This window comes from Lathyrus oleraceus, chromosome 6 (genome assembly GCF_024323335.1).
Source record: "Lathyrus oleraceus cultivar Zhongwan6 chromosome 6, CAAS_Psat_ZW6_1.0, whole genome shotgun sequence".
NCBI classification, from domain to species: Eukaryota; Viridiplantae; Streptophyta; class Magnoliopsida; order Fabales; family Fabaceae; genus Lathyrus; species Lathyrus oleraceus.
The window spans coordinates 427491791-427503012 of record NC_066584.1 but is presented as its reverse complement, the minus strand read 5'-3'; the positions used below and the strand labels follow the sequence as shown (position 1 = coordinate 427503012).

The 11222-nt window shown below is 40.3% G+C and overlaps 1 pseudogene; it reads right to left on the bottom strand.

The window, feature by feature from the left end:
• Positions 1-4813: 4813 nt before the first annotated feature.
• LOC127099092 (uncharacterized) lies at positions 4814-4913 on the bottom strand (annotated as a pseudogene).
• Positions 4914-11222: the final 6309 nt, after the last annotated feature.

The window sequence follows — 11222 nt, the reverse complement described above, 5'->3', positions numbered from 1 at the left end:
TACTGAATACACTCGCACCAACCAACTGATCCATCAAATCATCAATCCTCGGCAAAGGATACCGATTTTTGATCGTCACTTTATTCAGTTGCCTGTAGTCCACACACAACCTCATAGTACCTTCTTTCTTCTTAACCAATAACACTGGTGCACCCCACGGTGACACACTCGGACGAATAAATTTCTTATCCAACAGATCTTCCAACTGACTCTTCAATTCAGCTAACTCAACAGCAGACATACGGTACGGAGCCATCGATATCGGCCTAGTACCAGGTACTAAATCAATCGAGAACTCAACTTCACGCTCTGGCGGTAATTCATTCACTTCTTCTGGAAACACATCAGGAAAGTCACACACCACGGCTAGATCGCAAATCACCAGTTTATCTTTAGCCTCCAAAGTCGCTAACAGCATAAACAACTCTGCCCCATCTGCTACTGCCTCATTCACCTGCCTTGCTGATAGAAACAAACTCTTTCCTTCCTCAATCTCAGGAAAAATCACAGTCTTATCAAAACAGTTGATATAGACTCGATTAAACACCAACCAGTTCATACCTAGAATAACATCAATCTGTACTAGTGGAAGACACACTAGGTCCATCCTAAAGTCTCTACCAAAAATACTCAAAGGACAATTTAAACAAACTGAAGTAGTAGTCACTGAACCCTTCGCAGGAGTATCAATCACCATACTTCCATGCATCTCAGATATCTCTAACTTAAGTTTCACAGCACAATCCAAAGATATAAAGGAATGAGTAGCACCGGTGTCAATAATAGCTACAAGAGGAAAGCCATTAATATAACACGTACCTCGGATCAAACGATCGTCTGCAAAAGTCTCAGAACCCGATAAAGCAAAGACCTTGCCTCCCGACTGGTTCTCCTTCTTTGGCTTAGGACACTGTGGACTGATATGACCCACCTCTCCACAGTTGAAACAAGTCACAGTCTTCGACCGGCACTCTGCAGCCAAATGACCACCCTTTCCACACTTAAAACACTTCTTCTCATTACTGGTACACTCATGAATACGATGTCCAGCCTGACCACATCTGAAACACTTAGCAGGGGCACTGGAGTCTCCCCCACTAGGCCTCTTCATCCCACTTTGCCTCTGAAAACCCTTGCCAGCTGCATACGGTTTTCCACGATCATTCTGATTCTTGCCTCTCCTATCAACCCTCTGCTGATAGCTCTCCGCTCTGGCTTTGGAATCCTGTTCAAAAATCCTGCAACAGTCAACCAAATCAGAAAATACTCTAATCCGCTGATACCCAATAGCCTGCTTGATCTCGGGACGTAACCCGTTCTCAAACTTCACACATTTCGAAAATTCTCCAGCAGCCTCATTATAGGGAGTGTAATACTTCGACAGCTCTGTGAACTTAGCAGCATACTCAGTAACAGACTTGTTACCCTGCTTCAATTCTAAGAACTCTATCTCTTTCTTCCCTCTGACATCCTCTGGAAAGTACTTCCTCAGGAATCTCTCTCTGAACACAGCCCAAGTGATCTCAGTATTCCCAGTAGCTTCCAACTCAGTGCGGGTAGCAACCCACCAATCATCAACTTCCTCTGACAGCATATGCGTACCGAACCTGACCTTCTGGTTATCGGCACACTCAGTCACTCGGAAGATTCTCTCGATCTCCTTCAACCACTTCTGAGCACCATCTGGATCGTATGCTCCCTTGAACATTGGAGGATTGTTCTTCTGGAACTCACTCAGTTGACGAGCAACTCCCATTCCCACAACATTCGGATTCCCTCCAAGTACTCCAGCTAGCATACCCAGAGCCTCAGCAATCGCAGCATCGTCTCTACCTCTTCCAGCCATCTCTATTCTGAAAGTCCAACAAGCTAAACACTAAGTACTGATAGGGTTACACAACACCTATCCCGTACAGGGGAACAAAATAATTACGACTCGACTCGACCGACTATGCTCTGATACCACTAATGTAACACCCTTCTAAAATACCCCAAATATTTAATTAAAATAACAATGTATCAATCAGAGTAAATATGCAATTAAGGGTGTCACACAATCATTTCACACCATTCATCATAATAACTGTCATGCTCTTTTGTTAAATTAAAACATAAGCATTTGCATAAAACGCAGCGGATAGAAATCCAATCAATCATGTAAAACATGTAACATATTACATGTAAAAATTATTCAACAAAGGAAAAACATCCCGTCCCGATGTTACATCTATCAGAGCATGACCCACTAAGGAGACTACACTAGACTCCAAGCACTAGTTTCTACTCAATCACTGCTCGTTACCTGAAAAATAGTTGTAAGGGTGAGTTCCTCAATCGATATAATAAGCATTATAAAATATCATGTCATGTTAAGTAATTTAACACATTAATTGATAACACGAAATTATATCATATTTTAGGACTTAATTCCATTAAATTCTATGACTATTTATTTCGGTTTACTGCATTTTATGAGATATTACGTGGTATTTTCTTCCTATTTGTCTCAGGTAGTCTATTTTGAAGAACAAGTGAAAATGGAAGAAAAGGAGGTGCAAAAAGGAGAGAAAAGGAACCAAATGCCAAAGCCCAGCCCAAAGCGCACAAGTCACCAATGTTGTGCCTGTGACGGACGTCACAGGGTGCGTGACGAGCGTCACGCAAAGCAGCCTTGTGACGGACGTCACACATGGTGTGACGAGCGTCACACCGTTCCACTATTTTTTTGGCGCAAGTAACGCCCTCAGAAGACTTGAAGAAGAGACGTTGAGGAGTTTGTGTCCTATATCCACGCCGTGCATTTAGCCACGTTGAAGAACTTGAGAAACGGAAAGCAGTTACCAGCACCAATATAAATAGCTATCTCTAAAACCTAAAAGGGGTCCTCGGTTTTTCCACGCTCATATTGCCGAAGCTTTGTCAATTTTCTTTTCACGCTTTTGCTTATTTTTTTCTTTTCCAGCAACTTAACATCGTTTATTTTATTTATTTCTTTTGCAAGTTCTACATTCTTTTTCCCTTGCAATTTACCTTTCCCCTTTTAGCATTTAGATATTTTTCGCATAATAGTTTCTACACCGGAAACTATTGTGCAACTTTTTATCGGATCTAACCTTACGTTAGATTCTAGTTTTATTTCCTTGGTTTAATTTATTGTTTAATTGAAGAATCGAAGAACAAATCCTACCGGCTTGTGGTGGAGTGTTCAAGACTATTGTATTACGCATTCAGGTTCTTTAATCATTATTTAATATTTTGTTTTATTATTTATCTATATTATCTGCCTGGAATGAGTCTGTTTATGCATGATATGTATGCTTGTTTATTTAGCATGTCTGGCTAATTCGCCTAGGTATCGGTATGTAAAGTAAGCAGAATAAGGGATCAAGACTGAGTCGGTTTATTTAAACTAAAAATTAAAATCAATCTTTTTACGGTCTCAACTTACAGGTTTAATAACAAGATTTTTTACAAAAAGTAAAGGACATAAAGAAGTTAAAATCAATAGAGCGAGAGTTTGAGGTTTTAACTGGACAGTGTAAGTTAGGCATTAATTCTAGATCAGGGCGAGAGCAAGTTTTAGAGTTAATTAAATTCTGACCTTTTCCAAAAAGTATTTTTAAAGATTGAATGTGAGGACGAGAGTTAAGCATTTGGATTTAATTGTATAACCTAAGTCAACAGAGCGAGAGTTTGAGATAAGGGTGTTTAAAACGGTCAGTGTTTTCTTAAAAAGAGTTTCTGCAACTTTATTGCTTTCAAAATATGGTTTTTGACTTAATTATAAGTGACAGCTACATTAATATAAAATCATGGTTTATTCAACAGAGCGAGAGTTTGAGATAAACCTTTAACCAATAAAGTTAACTGAAACGATTTACTTTAAAACCAAGAAACCGACAAAGACTTGATTCCCTAGTTTTGACGAACTACATACCGATATCCGTTTTATTAATATTTAATCTAGATCTTAGTTTAGCCTTTAGTTTTTCCCCAAATAATCAAACATTTTTCACCTTAGATTTACGTAGTAACCTTAGATAACGGTATATCGATTCATAAGTCCCTGTGGGATCGATATCTTTTAAAACTACGCGATAGAACTGTGCACTTGCATTTTGTATCCCATTCTCGACTCACGCAGTCGAGCGATCAAGTTTTTGGCGCCGTTGCCGGGGACTTTTATTTAATCGATATCGTAACTCTTCCGTTACGCTGTAGAGACTAAGGTTTCTTTTTCTTCTATTCTTTCTTTCGTTGATTTGTATGCCACGCACTCGCTCACAAGGCGAACCGCTCTATCTACGAATCAACGATATCGAACTATATCTCCGAGTCTTACGACGAATTCGGGAATATCGTGCTGAAAACAATCTCCCTCCTATCGAACTTCCTGATATCAAAAACCTTTTTCCTTCGATACCCGAGATGGCAGAACCAGCTCGTGCTCTTAGAGATTACGCCGCTCCATCGCAAGATGAACCACATTCAAGTATTGCTCCGCCCGCAATCGAAGCAAACAACTTCGAACTTAAACCTTCGCTGTTGCAGGCTGTGCAACAGAACCAATTCTCTGGAAATCTTACCGAAGATCCAAACCTTCATTTATCCGTATTTGTTCAATACGCTGATACTGTTAAAGCTAATGGTGTCACTTCAGAGGCAATTCGACTTCGTCTTTTTCCTTTCTCCTTAAGAGATAGCGCTAGAAGATGGCTTCAATCTCTTCCTTCCAACTCAGTCACCACCTGGAACGAGTTGAAGAAAGTTTTTCTTGCCCGATATTTTCCGCCAAGCAAAACAGCTATGTTAAGAGCCCAGATAAACGGATTTAAACAGAAAGACAACGAGTCTCTTTTCGAAGCATGGGAAAGATACAAAGACATGATGAGACTTTGCCCACACCATGGTTTGGAAGACTGGTTAGTAATTCACACATTTTATAATGGTCTCTTATACAACACAAGGTTAACAATAGACGCCGCTGCAGGTGGTGCACTAATGAACAAACCTTATGCTGATGCTTACCAGCTTATCGAGAGCATGGCCCAAAACCACTATCAGTGGGGAACCGAACGAACAACGGTGGAAAAACCTCAACCGAAAACTGGCATGTACGAGATAAGTAACCTTGATCACGTCAATGCAAAAGTGGATGCTTTGGTCCAGAAAATTGAAAGTTTAAACGTATCACCTCCAGCCGCCGTGGTTGCTATAACTCAGAATTGCGAGGTCTGTGGAATCCAAGGCCACACTCCTGCGGAATGTCAACTCTTGACTGGAATCCAAGCAGAGCAAGTAAACTATGCTCAAGGAAGCCCCTATTCGAATACCTATAACCCAAATTGGAAGAACCATCCAAACTTTTCATATAAGAGTAATAATGCTTTATACGCACCTGGACAGTCTCCAAATCAAGCCCCATCTATACCACCGGGATATCAGAAACCGAATCCATCCATGCCTAACAATAATACCCCTAGAAAATCCAACTTGGAAATCATGATGGAAAACTTTATAGCTTCCCAACAACAAACCAATAAAGATTTCTTAAACCAGAACATACATACTGGCGAACAACTTAAACAACTAGCAAGCAAAGTAGATGCCTTGGCTACCCATAACAAAATGCTGGAAACACAAATATCTCAAGTAGCTCAACAACAAGCACCTACTGCTGCACCAACTGGTACATTCCCTGGACAGCCCCAACCTAATCCGAGAAGCCAAGCTCATGCAATTATATTAAGAAGCGGAACGGAAGTGGAAGGACCGTCTGATCCAAGGATAGAAAACCAAAACCCTAAGAAATCAACTGAGGAAAGTGAACCTAAGGAAAAGGAAGAGAGTAATAAGGAAACCCTAGAAAAGAAGGAACCTTATGTACCTCCACCACCTTACAAACCACCTATACCTTACCCTCAAAGGCTTGTTAAAACCAAAGATGCGGGCCAATTTAGAAAATTTGTTGATCTCCTTAAACAATTAAACGTTACAATTCCGTTTACCGAAGCTATTACGCAGATGCCCTCATATGCTAAATTCTTAAAAGAAATTCTTTCTAATAAGAGGAAACTTGAGGATAGCGAAACCGTTACACTCCCTGCCGAATGTAGCGCTATAATCCAAAACATGCCTCCTAAACTCAAGGATCCGGGTAGTTTCTCTATACCCTGTCACATAGGAAAATTTGTCATCGACAAAGCCTTATGCGATTTAGGAGCCGGAATTAGCGTTATGCCTTTATCCATATGTAAGAAACTGGAAATGGGAGAATTAAGACCGACCAAAATGTCCGTGCAACTAGCAGATCGTTCCATCAAATATCCTGTAGGAATCCTTGAAAACGTTCCCGTACGCATAGGTCAGTTTTACATTCCCACTGACTTCACAATTATGGACATTAGAGAAGATGATACTACACCTATTATACTAGGAAGACCATTCTTAGCAACTGCCGGTGCAATCATAGACGTAAAACGAGGACGACTCACCTTCGAAGTAGGTGAAGAGAAAATTGAATTCATTCTTTCCCAATTCTTGAAAGCACCTGCAATAGAAGATACATGTTACTTCATGGATATCATCAATGAATGCATAAAAGAAGCAGAGTTAGGAGAAGACAAATCATCAGACTATCTTTTAGAGGACAAATCTAACCAATGCTTAGCAATAACACCGGACCCTACGCAATGTCTTAACAAACCAACCCCTGATTTGAAAACACTTCCCAAAAATCTGAGATATGAATTCCTAGACTTAGAACTTGAATGACCTGTGATAGTTAATGCAGATCTAGGAAGACTCGAAACAGAAAAACTCTTACATATCTTAAGGAAATATCCAACCGCACTAGGATACCACATCACCGATCTTAAAGGAATAAGCCCTTCTATTTGTATGCACCGCATCATGTTAGAAGAAGACTGTAAAACCTCTAGGGAACACCAGAGAAGACTAAATCCGATCCTAAGTGAGGTAGTAAAGAAAGAAATAACCAAGTTATTGGAAGCAGGTATTATATATCCTATATCTGATAGCAAATGGGTCAGTCCTGTACACGTTGTACCAAAGAAAGGAGGCATAACCGTTATTGAAAACGAAAAAGGAGAAACTATAACTAAACGAATCGAATCGGGATGGCGAATGTGCATTGATTATAGGAAACTAAACAAAGCAACCCGAAAAGATCATTTCCCTTTACCATTCATTGACCAAATGTTAGAACGATTAGCAAAACATTCACATTTCTGTTATCTAGACGGTTATTCAGGCTTCTTTCAAATACCAATTCACCCTGATGACCAAGAAAGGACAACGTTCACATGCCCTTTTGGTACCTTCGCTTATAGACGAATGCCGTTTGGTTTGTGTAATGCCCCTGCGACCTTTCAAAGATGCATGATGGCAATTTTCGCCGACTTTCTCGAAAACATCATGGAAGTATTTATGGATGACTTTTCTGTATACGGACAAAGTTTCGAAGAATGCCTTGAAAACCTGGAAAGAGTTCTTGAGCGATGTGTAAAAGTAAACTTAGTACTTAATTGGGAAAAGTGCCACTTTATGGTACAAGAAGGAATTGTTTTAGGACACATCATCTCGAACAGAGGAATTGAAGTAGACAAAGCCAAAATAGAGGTAATCGAAAATCTTCAACCCCCAAGAACCGTGAGGGAAGTACGAAGCTTTTTAGGACACGCCGGTTTTTACCGACGATTCATCAAAGACTTCTCTAAGATAACTAAACCCTTAACCGGACTGTTGATGAAAGATGCCGAATTCATATTCGACGATAACTGTTTAAAAGCATTTCAAACTCTTAAACAAGCATTGATCTCAGCACCCATAATGCAGACACCAGACTAGAATGAACCATTCGAAATAATGTGCGATGCCAGTGATTATGCTGTAGGTGCTGTTTTAGGACAAAGAAAGGATAAAAAGCTTCACGTTATATATTACGCTAGCAGAACCCTGGATGAAGCGCAAATGAATTACGCCACTACCGAGAAAGAACTCCTAGCAGTGGTATTTGCGCTAGATAAATTTCGTTCTTACTTGGTAGGAGCCAAAATAATAGTCTACACTGATCACGCTGCTATCAGGTACCTTCTAACAAAAAAAGATGCTAAACCTAGACTCCTAAGATGGATCTTGTTGCTACAAGAATTCGACTTAGAAATCAAGGACAAGAAAGGAACTGAAAACGTAGTAGCAGACCACCTCTCTAGACTTGAGAACCTTGAACCGGAAAGAACATCAATTAATGATGATTTCTCGTATGACAAACTTATAGCTACTTTGGAAGAGAACAACTCCGACATGCAAGTAGAAACCACCTTAGCTATATCTGTCACACCATGGTACGCTGATCTAGTCAATTATTTAGCCGCCGGAATAGTTCCACCTACTTTATCTTACCAGCAGAAGAAACGATTCTTCCACGACATAAAACACTATTACTGGGATGATCCCTTACTTTTCAAAAGAGGCCCCGATGGTATTTTCCGTCGATGTATACCCGAAGAAGAGGTAGAAAATATAATCCAACACTGCCACTCCGCTCCTTATGGTGGACACACAAGTACATCCAAGACCTGCTCTAAAATCCTACAAGCTGGCTTTTATTGGCCAACTATATGGAAGGACGTACATGCGGCTATTAAGGAGTGTGACAGATGTCAACGCACGGGAAACATATCTAGACGTGACGAGATGCCGCAAAAAGGTATTTTGGAAGTAGAGATTTTTGACGTGTGGGGGATAGACTTCATGGGACCTTTTCCATCCTCTTTCGGTAACAAATACATACTCGTGGCAGTTGACTATGTATCAAAGTGGATCGAAGCTATAGCTTCTCCAACAAATGACACCCGAGTAGTAACTAGACTCTTTAAAAATATAATATTTCCGAGATTTGGCATCCCAAGAATAGTAGTCAGTGATGGTGGATCACACTTTATATCCAAGGTACTCGAAAAACTACTACTTAAGTATGGAGTGAGACATAGGATAGCGACACCTTACCACCCTCAAACCAGTGGACAAGTGGAAGTATCTAACAGAGAAATCAAGCAAATACTAGAAAAAACGGTAGCCACTTCAAGGAAAGATTGGTCATTGAAATTACCAGAAGCTTTGTGGGCATACCGAACTGCTTATAAAACCCCCATAGGGACGACCCCATTTAAGCTCATTTATGGAAAATCCTGTCACCTCCCGGTAGAATTAGAACATAAAGCCTATTGGGCTATTAGAAATTTAAATTTGAATTATAAAGCCGCCGGTGAAAAGAGAATCCTTGACATAAACGAATTAGAGGAACTCAGAAGAGACGCCTATGAAAATGCCAGAATCTATAAAGAAAGAACAAAACAATGGCATGACAAGCGTATATCAAGGAAAATCTTCAAGCAAGGCGACGCAGTACTTTTATTTAACTCTAGACTAAAGTTATTCCCGGGAAAACTACGATCCAGATGGTCAGGGCCTTTTCATATCACTAAAGTCTTTCCCAGTGGAGCGGTAGAAATAAAAGGACAATCTACAGAACCGTTCACCGTAAACGGGCAACGTCTGAAGCACTATCACTATGCGGAAACCAACGAGGATTCGCAAATCCTACACTTAGACGAAACGCCCCCAGGACCTATAGATTATATTTAACAGTTTCTTTGTCGAGCTTGCGACATTTAAACAAAGCGCTTAGTGGGAGACAACCCACAAATTAATTTGTTATTTTATTATTCTATTATTATCATTTCCCTATTTCTTTCTTAATTATTCTTTTAATTTCTGTTTAATATTCATTCTTGATTTATTCAAAAAAAAATAAAAATAATAATAATAATTTTCTCTTCCTTCGGCATTTGGCCAAATCCTGACTTAAACTCATGTTTTCTTTTCTCTAGCTAACACTAACCAGATGGGACATATTGATCGTATGGGTATCAAGTTCAGAGGAATGGCTCAGAAACAAAAGTTTGAAGAACTAGCCGCTAGAGAGATGCTACCTAGTTTATATGCTGATGATTGGGCTATGACTGCCCTTGGACTGAGACAGAGTGTCCTGTATTTGCTGAATCAGATAGGATGGGAGACCTCCCCTATCCTGAGACATTTCACCACCTACCGGAGACTCACACTAGAATTCCTTAGCTCATTAATCTATCTACCCAGCCATGGAAAAGGAATTAGCAGAGGATTTATCCAGTTCAGAATGTTCAATATGGAGTACCAATTTAATATTAGAGACTTCACCAACCTTTTGGGTTTCCCTACCTCCTTTGATACATTCACTGTAAGCCAGGAAGAACTTTTTGAATATAGAGAGCTTGAACACTTTTGGGGTAAGCTGACTGGAAATGATGAGCCCGAAGAACATGAGTTTCTCTCTGGAAACATACATAATCCGGCTTTTCGCTATTTCCATAAGATCCTGACCCACACTTTATTTGGGAGAAGCCAAACAGTACTTCAGTTTCACGTGATGAACTTTTCATCATATTTTGTGCTTCCCAGAACCGTCCAGTAAACGGTGCCACTTTTATGTTAGCTAATTTGGACCACCTTATCCAGGATGAGCGAGCACCCATTAGAATAGGCGGTTTAATAACTATGATAGGTAATGCCATTGGATTACGTCAGCCTATGCTTGACCTTAGCCCTTTTTGTGGCATTACTACTATGAGTATACCTTTCCTCTTCAACACTATGTTTATAGCAAACCTAGGGTCTGATGAGTTTGAGCTTATTATTGATAACCAGGTTCTCTGCCTATTCACCATGCCCGATCCTAGGACTAGTGTTCATAACCAAAGGAACTGGCTCTATAACCTGAATGAAACCCCAACTCCTGCTGGATCCACTGAATCCATCCAGGATTATGAGATTTGTAATGACTATGAGAATTATGTTGACCAGATCTCTCATGCTGAATCTGACCCTCAGACACCATCCGGCTATCATGATATTGACCCTCCTCCTCAGCCTGTTCCGACCGAAGAATCAGCCATACCTGACCTCCGACATCATATGCCCGGAACTGATTATAACACCGCCATTGAAGCTTTGATGTCAGAACAAGACGCCCTCAGAGGAGAATTTACTAACATGAGAGACGAAGTTCTAGGATACATGAGCAGTATGACGAATCAGTTTCACGAATTGCTACATCATGTTAACTCTTTTGCTCCTCCGGCCAGAGATCGTACAGAGGG